Raw genomic sequence first — 18,604 nt, 5'->3', positions numbered from 1 at the left:
CTTGTCATCTAATTCTGTGGGGAAAAAAATTCAGGCCACCTACACTGCAATACAATAATAATACACTGCCCTACTCCAAGTCTAACAAAAGACCAATACACAATAGAAGCTATATAAACTCAATACTAAAAGAACACCTCCTACAAAACTTCACTAGATGTCCATCATAAGCCAGAGAAAAAATGCCAGAAAAGATCCTCGGACCCTAGAAAGAGAGAAGGGTGTCCACCAGCTACCAGCCTTATCCAGAATTCTTTCCCACAATAAGAGTGAACAGTGCTAGTGAATTCCAGGGTTTTCCCACTAGACAAACAAAACAACATGAATAAACTACGCAAATCTCCACTACAAGGTGAAGACAAAGAAAAGATTCCCAAACCCTCAACCGGGGTCGCATACAAATATGCTCTCTTTGATAAAGAACTCCGGGACGAAATGCAGAGGATGTTCAAGGACCTACTCAAAGAATCAATGGAAGAGATATGCAGAAAACTAAAAGAAGAAGTGAAAGAAACAATAGAAAGGTTAGTCGAGAAAATACAGGAAGAAATGAGAGCAGAAACAAAAAAGCTACAGAAAGAAGTGTCACAGATAAAGGACTCGGTAGATGTAATTAAAAACTCAGTAAGTGCCCTTAGCAATAGAATAAGTGTAGCTGAATAGAGGATCAGTGAGCTTGAAGATGAGCAACAGAAATCCCATAGGGAAAAACAAGCAATGGAAAAAGATCTCAAAATGGCTCTTAGGCGAATCAGAGACCTAGGGGATGACGCCAAGAGGAACAACATTAGAATCACTGGAGTACCAGAAGGGCAAGGAGGCAATCCAAATGAAAAAGCCACAGTCAAAGAAATCATTGCTGAAAAGTTCCCAGAGTTAAAGAATGCAGACATACAGATCCAAGGAGCCAGAAGGGTGCCAGCAAAAAGAGACTCCTGAAAAAACACCCCAAGGCATATCATAGTCAGAACGATAGATGCTGTGGACAGAGACACAATACAGACACAGAGCAGCAAGGTCAAAGAAGGAAATCACGTTCAAAGGAGCACCCCTTAGATTTACAGCAGACCTATCAGAGGAAACCCTCCAAGCCCGAAGGCAATGGTGGGATATAGTAAAAATGAAAACTCAATGAAATGAATGCCTTACCAAGAATACTTTATCCAGCTAAACTCTCACTCAAACTCGATGGAACTATACACCATTTTGTAGATAAACAACAGCTCAGGAACTTCATAGACTCAAAACCAAAACTAAAAGAAGGGTTAAAGGGGCTCCTATAGGATAAGAAGGAAAACACTTAGAAACACAACCAACCCCTACAGAAACATGGCACAAAATCCCATGACAATAATATCCCTCAATGTCAATGGCCTAAATGCACCAATCAAGAGACACAGAGTGGCAAAATGGATCCAGAAAAAGAAAGCAACATTCTGCTGCCTACAAGAAACTCATCTGAACAATTAGAGCAAAAACAGATTCAAAGTAAAAGGATGGAAAACAATCCTGCAAGCAAACAACTCCCTCAAAAAAGTTGGGGTGGCCACACTAGGATCCGACAACATTAATTTCACGTTGAAAAAGATTAGAAGGGACAGCAAAGGGCACTTTCCATTCAGAAAGGGATACGTACAACAGGAAGTAATCACAGTCTTAAATGTATACCCACCTAACGAGGGAACCACTAAATACTTGAAACAACTGCTAACAGATTTTAAGGAGGACATTGCTAGCAACACAATAGTAGTTGGAGACTTCAACATTGCCCTATCACCCCTGGATAGATCAATAAGAACAAAACTCAGCAAGGAAACATTGGCTCTGAAAGAAGAAATAGAAGAGAGTGGGCTTATAGACCTGTACAGGGCTTTACATCCCAAAAAGAAAGAATACACATTCTTTTCCAGTGTGCATGGAACATTTTCCAAAATAGACCATGTGCTGGGCCACAAAACATACCTCAGTAGAATCAGGAAGATAGAAATACTACCAACAATCTTTTCAGACCACGATGCACTGAGAATAGAAATGAATCACACACAGACACAGAGAACCAAATCAAACACCTGGAAATTTAACAACTCAATGCTGAGCAACGAATGGATCAGGAAGAAAGTCAAGGATGAAATCAAAAGATACCTGGAAACAAATAAGAATGAAGACACAACCTACCAGAACTTATGGGATGCAGCAAAAACTGTATTAAGGGGAAAATTTATAGCTCTGCAAGCATACCTCAAGACGGAAGAAAGGATGCACATAAACAACTTGACTTCACAGCTCAAAATTCTAGAAAAGGATCAACAGAAGGAGCCCAAAGTAGGCAGAAGGAAAGAGATCATAAAACTTAGAGCAGAAATCAACGACATGGAAAACAAAGTAACAATCCGAAAGATCAATGAAACTAAGAGTTGGTTCTTCGAGAAAATAAATAAGATAGATAAACCACTAGCAACACTCACAAAGAAATAGAGAGAGAGAACCCTAATAAACCGAATAAGAAATGAGAATGGGGATATCACAACAGAAACCAAAGAAATTTAAAACATCATCAGAGGCTACTTTGAAAGTCTGTATGCCACGAAACAAGAGAACCTAGAAGAAATGGATAAATTCCTGAATTCCTATAATCTTCCGAAGCTGAATCAAGAAGATATAGAGTATCTATATAGAGTATCTATATAGAATAGACCTACTAACATCAAGGAAATTAAAACTGTAATCAAAAGTCTTCCCAAAAACAAAAGCCCAGGTCCAGATGGATTCACTAGCGAAGTTTTCCAAACATTTAAAGAAAACCTATTACCAGTTCTTCTCAAGCTTTTTCAGGAAATTGAAAAAGCAGAAATCCTCCCAAACAGTTTCTATGAAGCCCATATCTCTCTAATATCAAAAGGAAACAAAGACACCACAAAAAAGAAAACTACAGCCGATATCCCTGATGAACACGGATGCAAAGATGCTCAACAAAATACTAGCAAATAGAATTCAACAACTCATCAAAAAGATCATACACCATGACCAAGTGGGATTCACCCGGGGATGCAAGGATGGCTTAACATTTGGAAATCAGTCAAAATAATCCATCATATCAACAAAAGAAAAGATAAAAATCAGATGATCATATCAATAGATACAGAGAAAACATTTGACAAGATCCAGTACCGTTTATGATGAAAACCCTCGCCAAATTGGGGATAGAGGGAACTTTCCTCAATATAGTTAAAGCCATCCATCACAAGCCTACAGCAAGCATCATCCTCAATGGGGGAAAACTAAGAGCCTTCCCCTTAAGATAAGGGACGAGACAAGAATGCCCACTCTCTCCACTACTGTTCAATATAGTACTGAAAGTACTTGCAATAGCGATTAGAAAAGAAAAAGATATTAAGGGCATCCAAGTAGGAAAGGAAGAAATCAAGCTCTCACTATTCGCAGATGATATGATACTATACTTAGAGAACCCTAAAACCTCTACCAAGAAACTCCTAGAAACAATAGATCTGTATAGTAAAGTTGCAGGCTATAAAATCAATACCGAAAAGTCCATGGCTTTCCTACATGCAAAGAGTGAGAGAGAAGTAAACAACATGAAGAAAACAATCCCGTTCACATTGTGCCCCAGAAATTCAACTACCTAGGAATTAGCTTAACTAAAGAAGTAAAGGACCTGTACAAATAAAACTACAAAACGCTGCTTCAGGAAATAAAAGAGTACACAAGTAAATGGGAAAATATCCCCTGTTCACGGATCGGGAGAATTAACATTATCAAAATGGCAATACTTCCCAAAGCACTGTACAAATTCAACACAATCCCTATTAGGATACCCATGACATTCTTCAAAGAACTGGAGCAAACACTCTTGAAATTTATATGGAACAATAAGCCCCCACGTGTAGCTAAAGCAATTCTTGGGAAAAAGAAAATGGGAGGAATCAACCTCCCTAACTTCAAACTCTACTACAAAGCAGTAATAATTAAAACAGCATGGTACTGGAACAAAAACAGAACAGCAGACCAATGGAAAAGAATTGAATATACTGACATCTCCCCCCAAACATATGACCACCTAATCTTTGATAAAGGAACAAGAAATGTGAAGTGGAGTAAGGAAAGCCTTTTTAACAAATGGTGCTGGCAAAACTGGATGGCTACATGCAAAAAAAATGGGCTCAGATCTCTGCCTAACACCATGTATAGAAGTAAGATCAAAATGGATTAAAGGGGCTGGAGCAATAGCACAGCGTGGAGGGCGTTTGCCTTGCACGCGGCAGACCCGGGTTCAATTCCCAGCATCCCATATGGTCCCCTGAGCACCGCCAGGGGTAATTCCTGAACACAGAGCCAGGAGTAACCCCTGTGCATTGCCTGGTGTGACCCAAAAAGCAAAAAAAAAAATGATTAAAGACCTCAGCATCAGACCAGAATCCATAAGGTACATTGAAGACAAAGTCGGCAAAACCCTCCATGAGATTGAAGCTAATAGTGTCCTCAAAGATGTCACGCCACTGGCTAAGCAAGTGAAAACAGAGATAGACAAATGGGACTATCTTAAACTAAGAAGCTTCTGCACCTCAAAAGAAACAGTGACCAAAATACAAAGACAGTCCACAGAATGGGAAAGGATATTCGCCAAATACACATCCGACAAGGGGTTGATATCAAGGATATACAAAGTCGGGTTGAACTCCACAAAAAGAAAACATCCAACCCTATCAGAAAATGGGGTGACGAAATGAACAGAAACTTCCTCAAAGATGAAATCCGAATGGCTAAAAGACACATGAGAAAATTCTCTACATCTTTAATCATCAGGGAGATCAAAACAACGATGAGATATCATTTCACACCACAGAGACTGGCCCACATCCAAAAGAACAAAAGCAACCGGTGCCGGTGCGGATGTGGTGAGAAAGGCACCCTCCTTCACTGGGAATGCCGACTGGTTCAGCCCTTTTGGAAAACAGTATGAACTATTCTCAAAAACTTAGAAATTGAGCTCCCACTTGACCCAGCAATACCACTCCTGGGAATATACCCCGGAGAGGCAAAAAAGTATAGTCAAAGCAACATCTGCAGTTGTCTGTTCATTGCAGCACTGTTTACAATAGCTAGAATCTGGAAAAAACCTGAATACCCAAGAAGAGATGACTGGTTAAAGAAGCTTTGGTACATGTACACAATGGAATTCTATGTAGCTATCAGAAAGGATGAAGTCATGAAATTTACATACAAGTGGTACTACATGGAAAGTATCATGCTAAGCGAAATGAGTCAGAAAGAGAGGGATAGACATAGAAAGATTGCATTCATCTGGGAAACATAAAGTAACAAAATAGGAGACTAACACCCGAGATAAGTACCAGGAGGATCACTCCATGGCTTTGAGGACAGCCGCACACGCTAGGGGAAAAGGCAGCTCAGATGAAGGGAGCACCAAATAAAGGGTGTTGGGAGGTTCCTCTCAGGATGGGAAATGCGTGATGAGAGTAGACTATAGTCCGAACAAGATTGCCACTCAATGTCTCTTTTGCAAACCACAGCACTCAAAAGGAGAGAGATAACAAAAGGGAATGCCCTGCCACAGAGGTAGGGTGGGGTGGGGGGAAAGGGGGTGGGAGAGATATTGGGACTAGTGGTGGTGGAGAATGGGCACTGGTGGAGGGATGGGTATTCGATCATTGTATAACTGAAACCCTAGCACGAAAATTTTTAAGTCTACAACTGTACCTCATGGTGTTTCACTAATAAAAATTTAAGGGAAAAAAATGAAGAGAACATGAATTTTGTCTTAGATACAGTTGACACATTTTTCTGCTAAATACAGAAAGTGATAAAATTAAGTAGATTATAGTAAACAGAGAACAGTCCAGAGTCATCAATTATGGAATAACAAGTATAACTAATATTTCTAATTTCTTAAAATGGAAACTTTATCACATAAAATGTTTGCCTCTAAGAACTAGAGGAATATGCAGTTTTTATTGCATGTTTCCAAGTTTCAAAAATTAAATTTGGATAAATTATAAGTAATTAATTTATCTAAAATTAAATTATATTTTAGAGTTGAAATTAAAGTAGTTTAAAATGGTAACAACAACAAAAAAGAAAAATATAACAGAAAATTCAAGGACAATTTTTCTTTTTTTCTTAAATGTCAGTGGTTGAATCATCATTCTTATCTTCTAATATTATTCTAAGTACTATTGGGATACCATATGTTCAACAAAAGAGTTTGCAATGGTTTGTGCCCAGTGAATGTTGACTATGTATTAATTCTAGTCTTTACATAGAACTTTAAGAAATAGCATGATCCATGTACATTGAATAATCAATAATTTGGAAAGATAAAACTACCATGAGACTAAATGAAGACCTTTAGAGATATAAATTTTTACCTAATAAACAAAGAGAACCTCAAAATATTCTGATCAGGAAGCTAAAACATGACAATATTGATTTAACATGATTTATCTAACTTGGTTGAAATGTGATTTTGCATAAATATTTGTGCATCCATGTGTGTGTAAAAATGAGAAATTATTAGTTAAGTAGCTCATAATTTCAAAGTTTATGGATTGGAGTGAAATTCAAACATCTTGATTCTTTCCAAATTTTTTTTGCCATATGATACTGACCACTTTTTTGTGTGTTGAATTTCATGATTTGAATGTGATAATAAGTTTCTCGGTATGCTCACATGGATAATTCTCTTTACTCCTGGCAGTAAACTGCACAAATAGCAATAAACTTACAAGTTATTTGAAAATGAATTATTGTTATATTTTCAGAATAAATTTAATTCTATTCTTTTTAAAAAAGGTTTAACCTTCTGTGCATATATATATATCTGTAAAAAATATTTCCCTCTAAGATTGGTTGCCTCCTACTTTGAACCCCATCAAATATGGTACGGTATTCTTAGAGTATAGATAGCATGTGTGCTATGAAGCGGTGCATGGCTGTGAATGTGGCCATGCGGTCCAGGAATAGGTTCACTCATGGGTGAGGTTTGACCCGAGCGTGTAGAGTGAAACAGCTCGGTGTGGGGTTTGGTGGCATGGTTATGGCGAGCGTCATGCTGTGCTCCCTTCTAGGAGAGAACAACATGCGATCTGGATGGTGACCGATAATGAGATTCTCTGGAGTCAGCCAGAGGTGGCTTATGGGTGTGACTGTTGAGTTGCCAGAAACAGGGGGATATGGCCAGGGATCTCCATTCCCAGGTGCCGCTGAACCCAGAGTTCTCAGTGACGAAGTCCTATACACCTGTTTTTTTTTATTCACTCATTGGTGAGGCTCAGTCCAAATGTGTGTAGAGCGGCCATGAGCATGACAATGGTTGAGATTTGGAGGTTTTCGGCTGCCGGGACTGGGTCCCTTGAAGAGGGGAGCCCCAAGTGAAACAGCCTGGCTCAGAGTCCAGTGGCTTGGTTAGGGCAAGTGTCAAGTTATGCTCCCTTCCAGGAGAGAAGGACATGGGACTCTGGATGGTGGCCGATGACGAGATTATCCGGCTCCAGCCAGAGATGGCTTACGGGTGTGACTGCTGAGTTGCTGAAGACGGGGGGGGGGGGGGGGGGGGGCGGGGGGGGGGGGGGGCGGGGGGGGATATGAGCAGAAGATCTATTGCAGAGTTTTTGATATTTTGGTTGGGTGAGGCCATGGCAGGATTCATTTTCCTTATCAGAGTATATGCAATTCTCATTGAATGAATGATGTGGAGAGAATGAGTGGAGGAAAAGCAGATTCATTGTAGTATCAGTCGAAAATATCAATCGATGACCACGCATGTTTTTTTATTATTATTTAATTTGTGAAAATTGAATCACCATGAGATAGAGCATTACAAATCTGTTCATGATTGGGTTTCAGCCATACAGTGTTCTTATACCCATCCCTCCACCAGTATAACTTCCCAGCCCCAGACTGCCTCTATGTCAGTCACCTCTCCTCTCTCTTTCTCTTTCTCTTTTTAGGCATTATGGTTTCCTAAAATAAGATGCTGAAAAGTATATCCCTTTACGTACTTTCAACACTCAGTTTTTGTCCAGGGTGATCATTTCCAAGTATGCCTTCATGAGGCATCCTCCTCTATCTTAACTACCCTCTACCCCCCCAAACTCTAGTGGTAATTCCCAACCATTTACCAGTCATGCGGACCCTGTTTTCCCTGGCCTTGGATATTACTGTCATTGTCACTGTCCTCCCATTGTTCATCGATTTGCTCGAGCGGGCCCAGTAACATTGTGAGACTTGTTGTTACTGTGTTTTGCATATCAAATACATCACGGGTAGATTGCCAAGCTTTGCCATGCAGGCGAGATACTCTCGATAGCTTGCTGTACTCTCCAAAAGGGGCGAAGGAATCAAACTCGAGTCAACCCGGTTGGCCACATGCAAGGCAAATGCCCTACCCATTTTGCTATCACTCCAGCCCTTAGATATTAGGTTATTTTAATTTTTTTTTTTGCTTTTTGGGTCACACCTGGCAATGCTCAGGGGTTACTCCTGGCTCATGCACTCAGGAATTGCTCCTGGCAGTGCTCAGGGGACCATATGGGATGCTGGAAATCGAACCTGTGTCGGCCATGTTGGCTGCATGCAAGGCAAATGCCTTACCCGCTGTGCTATCGCTCCAGCCCCTATTTTAATTTTTAAAAAATTTTATAAAGTGGCTGGAGTGATAGCACAGTGGTAGGGCATTTGCCTTGCACACAGCCAGTTCGGCCAAGCCAGGTTCCGTTCCTCTGCCCCTCTCGGAGAGCCCGGCAAGCTACCGAGAGTATCTCGACTGTGCAGCAAAGCCTGGCAAGCTACCCGTGACGTATTCAATATGCCAAACACAGTAACAACAAGTCTCACAATGGAGACACTACTGGTGCCCGCTTGAGCAAATCGATGAATAACGGGAGGACAGTTTTTATAAAGTAATTCACAATATTGATTACATTTATTATTTGAACACCAATCTCACCACCATTACAACTCCCCACCACATTTTGGATATTTCCATCCCAAACCCCACCCCTTGTACCAAAGCAGAACTAAAATAATATATTTTGTTTTGTTTGTTATGAAAAACCAATGAACATGATACAGAAGATTTGCTTAGAGGAAAGAATGTGAGTGTTGTTGTATTTCACCCACAGGCCATATTAAGCCCTTCTTATAGATCAGTAACATGTTGTTAAAGGTTGAGTCTTGAAGCTGATATATCTGGCAGAAGACCTCCAGAACCAGCCACAGCCATGCTTAAGACCACTCTCCACACGTTTGGATGAGCCTCACGCATAAAGGAACTGGCAGAGGAACCCAGGTGTGTGGGACCTGGGGCTGAGATCTCCAAGCCTGCTCGGATCGGGACTGTGCCTCCTCCACCCAGATCTCTCACCTTCCAGTAGCTAGGCATTACACCCACAAATTGCCCCAGCACCGTGTTATCCCATCAATGGCCAAGCCCCAGGGATTGGAAGCACGCGACCACATTTGTGGCCAGGCAACCTCTAGTTCTCACTCGTGGAGAACCCGACAGGTTACCGAGTGTATCCTGCCTGCATGGCAGAGTCTGGCAAGCTCCCCGTGGCGTAGTCTATAAGCCAAAACCCAGTAACAATAATGGTTTCATTCCCCTGGCCCTAAAGGAGCCTCGAATGTGGAACTTACTAAAATCTCAGGGCTAAGACGAATAGAGATGTTACTGGTGCCTGCTCGAGGAAATCGATGAACAACAGGATGACAGTGAAACAGTGATACAGTGATAGTGAAAAAAAAATTTCTTTCTAAGTTTGGTTGCCTCTTACTTGAACCCCATCAAATGTAGTGAGGTATTCTTGGAGTATGAGTTGTGTGTGGTATGAAGTGTCGCGTGACTGTGAATATGGCCATGCAGTCCAAGAATAGGTTCACTCGTGGTTGAGGTTCAGCCAGAGTGTGTGGAGAGTGGCCATGGGCATGGTGGTGGTTGAGTTCTGGAAGTTTTTGTATGCCAGGACTTGTACCCTTGGGGTGGAGAGGGCCTCCCTCGCCCCCTCGGTGCTCTGAAGAAAAGCCTGACATGTGGTCTGACAGCATGGTTATTGACCCAGCAAGTGTCATGTTAGGCTCCCTTCTGGGAGAGAAGGACATGGGACTCTTGAATATTTTTAGTTTGATAATTTTTTAAATAAATATTCCACAAATAAACCATGCATGTTTTTAAAATAGGTCACGTTCAGGGCTGGAGCAATAGTACATTGAGTAAGTCATTTGCCTTGCATGTGGCTGACCCAGGTTCAGCTGACCCAGTTCCCTGACCTACTTACCAGATGCTGATTACTGCAGCTCTGCTGGGGTCAGGGAAAGATGCTGGGACAGAATCAGCCTGTTTGGCATCAGTAAGTCGAATCGAAACTCTGGGATCTGATAAGGTCAGTGGGCTGGGAGGGCAACAAGTGATGAAATCACTGCAAGTTCTCAGAATATTTCAGAAGAATTCAAAGCATGTTATTGCTGTGTTCCTATTACAATACGTGGGTAGGGCGATTGCTTTGCACATTGCAGACCAGGTCAACCTGAGCTCGATTCCTCTGCCCCTCTCGGAGAGCCTGGCAAGCTACGAGAGTGTCTCGCCTGCAAGGTAAACCGTGGCAAGCTACCCGTGACGTATTCGATATGCCAAACACAGTAACAAGTCTCACAATATTACCGGGCTCACTCAAGCAAACCGATGAACAATGGAAGGACAGTGCTACTGTAAATACTTATAAAATATTTGGGCCCACTCCCATCGGTGCTCTTGAATCAAATCAGAGTCAGCCACATGCAAGATAACTGCCCTCCTCGTTGGACTATTGTTCTGGCCTCTGATATTTTTTCACATGAGCTACACTCCATTAGAATTTGGGGGCCACCAGGGCTATACTGGATGGTGCTTTGGGACCCATGTAAGGGTGGGAGATGGAACTCAGGGCTTCAGATAAGCGAGGCATGTATTCTACCACTTGAGCAATTTCCCTGACCAGATAAACTGTGTATTTTGAGTGAAAACATGAAAATGACCTGATTCAGCAGAGACTTGCACCATCTTTACACTTACAGCCCAGTGAAAAATTGAATAAACATTTCATACACCACAGAGGCAGAGCTCAAAAGCATGATTTTCAGTTCAAATTTTTCTACCACAGCCCGGTAGACCTCCATTACCACCACTACCTCTACTACCCAGCCGCAGACATACTCCAGGAGGCTTTACGGACACTCAGGCTGAGAATCACGCATGAATGAAGCCCCACAGTGCGAGGGAAGCGGAACTCTGTGACCTCAGACTCCAGGCTCAATGGACCCGGGAACAGAGATCCTCTGCCTGCTCCCAGAAGCCCAGCAGATCTCCATTACCTCCTCTTCCTCCAATACCCAGCCACAGAAATGCTCCAGGAAGGTTTCCAGATGCTCAGGCCGAGACACATAAAAAAAAACACATAATAAAACACATCATTAAAAAAGGTACAAGTTTACCACACCATATTTGAATGTGTTGAAATATGGTTTGAACCATGGGAACACCTGCAAGCAATTAGAAGCTGCCCTAAAAGCCTCTATCCCTCTCGGAGAGCCTCGCAAGCTACCGAGAGTGTTCTGCCCACAAGGCAGAGCCTAGCAAGATATCCGTGGGCATTCTATATGCCAAAACCAGTAAATACAATGGGTCTCATTCCCCTGACCCTGAAAGAGCCACCAAAACGGCAGCATTAAGAAGGATGAGGAAGGAGAGGCTGATAAAATCTCAGGGCTGACCTAGGCTGCCAAAACGAAGAAGGACAAAAATGATTGTCTGTACTTTCAATGCACGTATGCTGGCATCGGATGCATCCATCAAGGACCTGATGGTGCAAGCGCGAAAGATCAAGTATGACACCACTGGTCTGACTGAGACGAGAAGGCATCAATCACATCATGACATTTTCGACACGGGGGAAAGAACTGTTCCTCGGAACATGCGACAAAAGAGGCATCAATGGTGTCAGTGTCCTTGTCAACACGAACTTGACCATAAACATAGATGCATTTAACTGCCTAACAACCCGAATCAGATGATTAAACTTGAATAGATGTGGCTCAATGCCAGCAGTTTCTATCTTCATTGTCTATGCACCAACATCCAATTATGATGAAGGAGAAATTGAGAAGTTCTATATGGAGCTGGAGAAGTTCCATAAAGAAGACCACACCTTCTACAAGATCATTGTGGGTGATTTTAATGCCAAGATAGGACCGAGAAGATTAGCCAAAGAACTCCACATCAGAATCCATGGCGTAGGGCTGGAGCGATAGCACAGCGGGGAGGGCGTTTGCCTTGCATGCGGCCGACCCGGGTTCGATTCCCAGCATCCCATATGGTCCCCTGAGCACCGCCAGGGGTGATTCCTGAGTGCAGAGCCAGGAGTAACCTCTGTGCATCGCCAGGTGTGGCCCAAAAAGCAAAAAAAAAAAAAAAGAATCCATGGCGTAGAACAGGGTGAGAGACTGAGTTCATCATGTGACCAACACCATCCATGGTAACTCATAGTTCCAGAAGGCTGAATCTTAACGTTTGACATGGGAGTTTCCCGGTGGACGGTTACACAATGAAATTGACCACATCATATTCAATCGACGGTCTTGCCTGACAATGTCACTGTTGTCCCAAAATTCCAAATGGGATCAGACCACCGTCTCCTTCGTGCAAAATTCTACTTCATAGAGCGGGGAGAAAGGGCTGCAAAGTTTAAAAAGAGAACAACCAGAACAACCACAACTGGGAGCTCTTTGGCACTATTGCAGCCACATAGGAAGATGCCCTCGTTGACAACACTGACGAGAAAAATGATAGATTGGTTCAGCACCTCCATGATTGTGCAAAATACACCGAGAAAGAGATCGACACAAAAAGACGACTATCTTTGAAAACTCTCAAGCTTATTCGCCAATATGGATTGGCACAAGCCTCAGGCAAGCGAACATCCAAGCTTGCAAAATAGTGCAGAGAAGCAAAAAAGAAGACCTCAAAGAGGGAAGAGCAGCAGTGCTGGCAGATGTGGCAGAATCTGAGTAAAGCATTCGGAACGCCTGCCTGTTCTTCGCCAACTCCAAGACCAAGATGATTGCCCTCCAACGTCCTGACGGATCTATCACATCTTCCAGGTCAGTGGAGATTATCCATGACTTCTACTCGGATCTCTTCGATAACCACGTCCACCTGCCCACATACCAAATTCCGCAGGATGGATATGTCGTTCCTAAAGTTCTCCTTTCTGAAATCCAACATGCCATTTCATCGGTAAAGAAGCGAATAGCACCCGGCCCAGACAAGGTCAGACGCTAACACATGAAGAACCTGCTGTCAGCACTCATCAATATACTGGCTCGGCTCTTCACATGCTACCTGTCTGGATGCAAGGTTCCATCCCAGTGGAAAACCAGCAGGACTGTACTACTGTACAAGAAGGGAGACATCCACGACTTTGGCAACTATCACCCAATCTGCCTGTTGTCTGTCGTCTATAAGCTGTTCACTCGAGTCATGCTGAATAGGATTGGCAGAACACTAGATGAAGGACAACCATGCAAGCAAGGCGCGTTCCAAAAAGGATTTAGCACAATCGACTATATCCACACAATAACCGACCTCATTGAGGTTTCTCGGGAGTTCAAGATGCCGCTCTGTCTAACGTTCATTGATTTAAAGAAGGCCTTTGATTCTGTTGAGACTGAAGCAGTCATCGAGGCCCTAGCCAAACAGGGCATTCAAACTCAATACATCAGGATCTTCCGTGAGCTGTATTGTGGATTCACTACCAGGATCTCACCATTCTACAAGGAGGTGATCATTGACGTCAAAAGAGAGGTTCGTCTTTATATATAGTTTTTATATAATTTGATTTGACTATGGTAAATTCTTAAAAATAATGTGTTTCAAAATTTTTGTTATATATGGAGACTCTCAAATAGACTATAGGTCCTCACTACTGAAATTGTCCAAAGGGCCAGAGAGATAATATAAAGTTTAAGACATTAGCCTTGCATATGGTAGACCTTGGTGAGATCCCCAGCACCACACTGGGTCATCCAACCACTGCTAGATATGTTCCCTGAGCAGAGAGCCAAAAGTAATCTCTGAGCACTACCAAGTGTGGCCAAAAGATGAAATATATAATAATAACTCATAACTCATAAATATATAATAATAACTCATATCTGTTTTGTACCTATGCTTTTGGCATTAATAAACTTCTTTATTTCCAAAATATGAAAAAAAGAGGGGTTCGGCAGGGTGATACCATTTCACTGAAACTCTTCAGTGTCACCCTTGAGAACATCATGCGACAACTGGAATGGGAAGGAATGGGAAGAATAGTCGGTCGGCAACTATACCACCTCCACTTCGCTGATGACATCATTCTTATAACACCAAACATCAGCCAAGCGGCACAAATGCTGGCTGACTTCGACTGTGAGTGTAGAAATGTCGGACTACAGCTGAATCTCATGAAGACAATGTTTATGAGAAAGAGTCTCATTCTTGGCGTTCCATTCACTCTCAAAGGGATGAACACCTCCGAATGCAACAGTTATGTGTATCTAGGTCTAGAAATCAACATGACGAATGACCTGGCATCTGAGTTGCGCAGGAGGAAGAGATGGGCTTGGAACACCTTCAAGAACATCGAAGAAATAGCTAAGAGGACAAAGAACCTCAGGCTCCGGCCACATCTCTTCGATTTCACTGTTCTTCCTGCATTGACATACACCTCAGAGACCTGGGCCCTATGAAAACTGGATGAGAACGCTATCCAGGTCTCCCAAAGAGGAATCGAAAGTGCTATCCTTCTTGGAGTATCTTGCTTCACTCAAATGAGAAAAAGAATACGAAATTCCAATCTCCATCGATGGTCAAGAATCAGGAATGCTGTCTCATTTGCCAAGGCATCGAAAATCACACGGGCTGGATATTTGGAAATAATAATATTTGGAGACGACCGCTGGACTAGAGCCATTACTGACTGGATTCCACGGGATGTCAATAGATCTCATGGCCGCCCACCTATGAGATGGTCAGACTTCTTCATCAAGACCCTGAACGATCGGTTTGAGGCTGTTAATGTTCCTAGAATGAGCAGACGCCATTGGGCTACATTAGCACGCAACAGGGACTGTGGGAAGCTGGCCCTTTAACTGACCAAGGCCTAAGTGTCTGTGCTAGGTATGGTCATCTTGACCTACGACCCCGAAGCAGGCCCAGCCTGTGCTATGTATGGTCGTCTTGACCTACGTGACCCTGCAACAGGAAAAGCCAGTGCTATGTATGGTTATCTTGATGTATGGTTATCCTGAGAGAACATCTGTCATGGCTGTCAGTAATAACAAGAAGTAACTATCTCGTGTCTGGTACGTGATGCATGTAAATTTTATAAATCATATGGACATGGCCCTTTGTGTAATCACCTCGTGTCTGGTACGAGATACACATAAACCTTGTAATGCATGATATGTAAAAACAAACCTTCCTAACCATATATGGGCACGACCTTTAGTGTAGCTGCCTCACTAATGGATATATACCCTGATTGCCCCCAATAAAGTCTGTCCCTTTTTCTCTCTGTTTCTGAACTGCATTCTGTCTCTTGTGTCTTGTGTTCATTCGGTTGGTCCTTCCCTGCACCTACAGATCCTAGAGCCACCTCCGCAGGCAGGAGAGTGGTCTGGTGGGGCCCCCCGCAAGGGACGAATGGAGATGTTACTGGCGCCATATCAAATAAAGCGATGAGTAACGGGATATCAAGTGATCAAGTGATTTCTACATATCACTAGTTATAATAATTGTATCACCATATGCTGCTGGAGTACCACATGGTAAGCGTCATGCAGATCGGCAGGTAATTTTAGTGAAGAAGGCTAGTCCACAAAAATACCACCAAGAAGATAGAATGTTTCCCCCATTCTAATTGCAAAAGGAAGAAAATAAAGACAACTAGAAAAAGGATAAGAAATGTTCATATTGGGGGCTGGAGCAATAGTAAAGTAGTAGGGCATTTGCCTTGCATGTGGCTGACCCGAGTTCAATTTCTGGCATCCTGTGTGGTACCCCAAGTACCGCCTGGAGGGAATCCTGAGTGCAGAGCCAGGAGTAAGCTCTGAGCATTGCTGGCATGACCCAAAATAAGAAAGAAAGAGAAAGAAAGAAATATTGTTCTCATGCTAAGTGATACATGTCAGAAAGTGAGGAACAGACATAGAATTACTGCACTCATTTGTGTAATATAAACACGAGACTGACACGCAAGGACAGTACACACAAGGGCCAGAAATATTTCTTCATGGTTGGTAGCCTACCTAATGAGCTGGGGAAGAAGGCAGCAGAAATAGAGTAGAGATCACTAAGTCAATGATGGTTGGAGGGATCACTGGGGATGGGATATGTGTGCTGAAAGTAGATAAAGAAGCAAACATGATAGCCCCTCAGTTTTGCAAACCATAATGCCCAAAGTAGAGAGTATGGGAGAGATTATATGCCATAGAGATGTAAGAGCATACTGGGGACATTTGTGGTGGAAAATGGATGGATTGGTGTTTGTTCATTGTATGACTGTAAGTCAACTGCGAGCTCTCTAGTTATATCTCACAGTGATTCAATTAAAAAAGGAAATGTTCATATATATCTGCTTACGACCATTGTGTACCTTTCTTTTTCTCTTTCTCGTCTTTATATTTCTACTTAAGTAATTATTTTGTTGATGCAAGGTTTGTACCTCACTACTGAGCCACATCCCTGACCATATATTTAAATTTGAAATCTGTGATTCTGATTTGATAATAATCATCATTACTCTGTGTGTTTTCAGCAGACTTAAGCCACAGTCATAGTTTGTCGATAAATGCATTTTATCAGACTTAAAAATAGATCTTTACAGGTAATCAATGAAGATCCATGCCTGGACTTGCCTTCCCTAGGCCTCGCTTATCCCTGGGCTGAAAAGATCATTTAGAAGGTGTTTTGTGATCATCGAGATACTCCTGGTTTGAAGTTAGCAGTTCTCCACCTCGCTTTCCTGAGTATAATATGCCATTTTTCCACTCCCCAGAGAGAACTATTGGAAAAAAGGCAGAGGAGCAAGTGCCTGGATCCAATGATGGTGCAGTCAAATCCTGTTATGGACTTCCTCTTGCAAAGCAGAGAAGTGGGGAAAATCGATTCCATCTGAGGTCATCTTGTTCTCCTGGCAAGGATTTTATCCTGCCTGGTGTGTGTTCACCACAGCTCTTCCTTCTGGGAGGCAGTATCCGTAGCCATAAAAGAAGGTGGAAAGAGGGACCAAGGGGCCAGTAACACTAACAGCATTATTCAAAACCACATGTGAGCTAGAATAAATAAGTGGACCCATCAGTGGGAGATTTTTTTTTCTTTTTCTCTCTCCCTCCTTTTTAGCTTTTTCTTCGGTCACAACCTGGGATGTCTCAGGGTTTACTCCTGGTTCATTTCTCAGGAATCACTCCTGACAGTGCTCAGGGGACCCTATGGGATATTGGGAATCAAACCTGGGTTGGCTACTTGCAAGGCAAGCACCTTACCCACTGTGCTATTGCACCAGCCCCCCTCTACTGAGTGTTCTTGGTGTTAGTACAATATCATGTTTATTTGCGTTGGTAAAATGTAGTAGAGTGAACACCATTTCTATGAAACCATGACAGGTACAAGAGAATCTGGAGGGTTTGGTGGTTCTTAATTCTCATGCACATCCAAACCGCCCATGACAGAAAAGCTCATTCTTCCTTTGGTTTTCCTTTCCTTTGACTTCTAGGAGCTATTGACCCAGTTGGCACCACAAGATCCAACGATCAGGATTCAGTCCCAGAACTTCCTACCATCCCTCAAAACTCTTCTGCTGGGACGAGCACTGCAACTGGTGAGAACAGGAAAGATTTGCAGATAGACATGGTCATGTTACCTTCACCTTGACATCTTGACGGGGGGCAACATGTAAGTCTTGGGTTTTTGAGACACACCAGACTGTGCTCAGGGACCTTCCCTGGCAGTGTGGGGGAGGATATGCTGACCCATGTTGGTTGGGTGCAAGACCTCACCCATGATCCAGTCCTTGACTTTTGTCTTTGGGATAAAATAAATGAAAAATAAAATATCTTTGGGTGGGTCAAAATTATGTGTAATGTAGCTTAGGGCTTAACAGGTGACAGCATTAGATATTTTGGCCTCTGTGGGATACATTGTTCACTATCAACAATACTAGTATTTCCTATTACCCAAGACAAATAAGGAAATTAAACCAAATCGAAAAGATCGTTAGCTATGGCATTTGACTCTTTTTTGTTTCATTTATAGCCATGCAGTGCTATTCTTAATTGAGGGGGGTGGGGCGTCAGATTTTGGCACCCAAGTATGCTCAGTATTACTCTTGGTCCAGTCCTTGGGAGTCACCCTCAGTGGTACTTTCTGGGGACCTTGTGGTGCCAGAGATGAAATCTGGCTCTCCACAGTGAGATGTAGCCCATTGAGCTCTTCTCTGATCTACTGCGTGGGGTTCCCGTCTGAGAAAGGATAGCAGAGTCAGACTGTAGACAAATT

This window comes from Sorex fumeus, unplaced genomic scaffold (genome assembly GCF_029834395.1).
Source record: "Sorex fumeus unplaced genomic scaffold, SorFum_2.1 ptg000041l, whole genome shotgun sequence".
Classification (NCBI taxonomy): Eukaryota; Metazoa; Chordata; class Mammalia; order Eulipotyphla; family Soricidae; genus Sorex; species Sorex fumeus.
The sequence above is the reverse complement of the archived record's forward strand: the minus strand, read 5'-3'. Positions refer to the sequence as shown.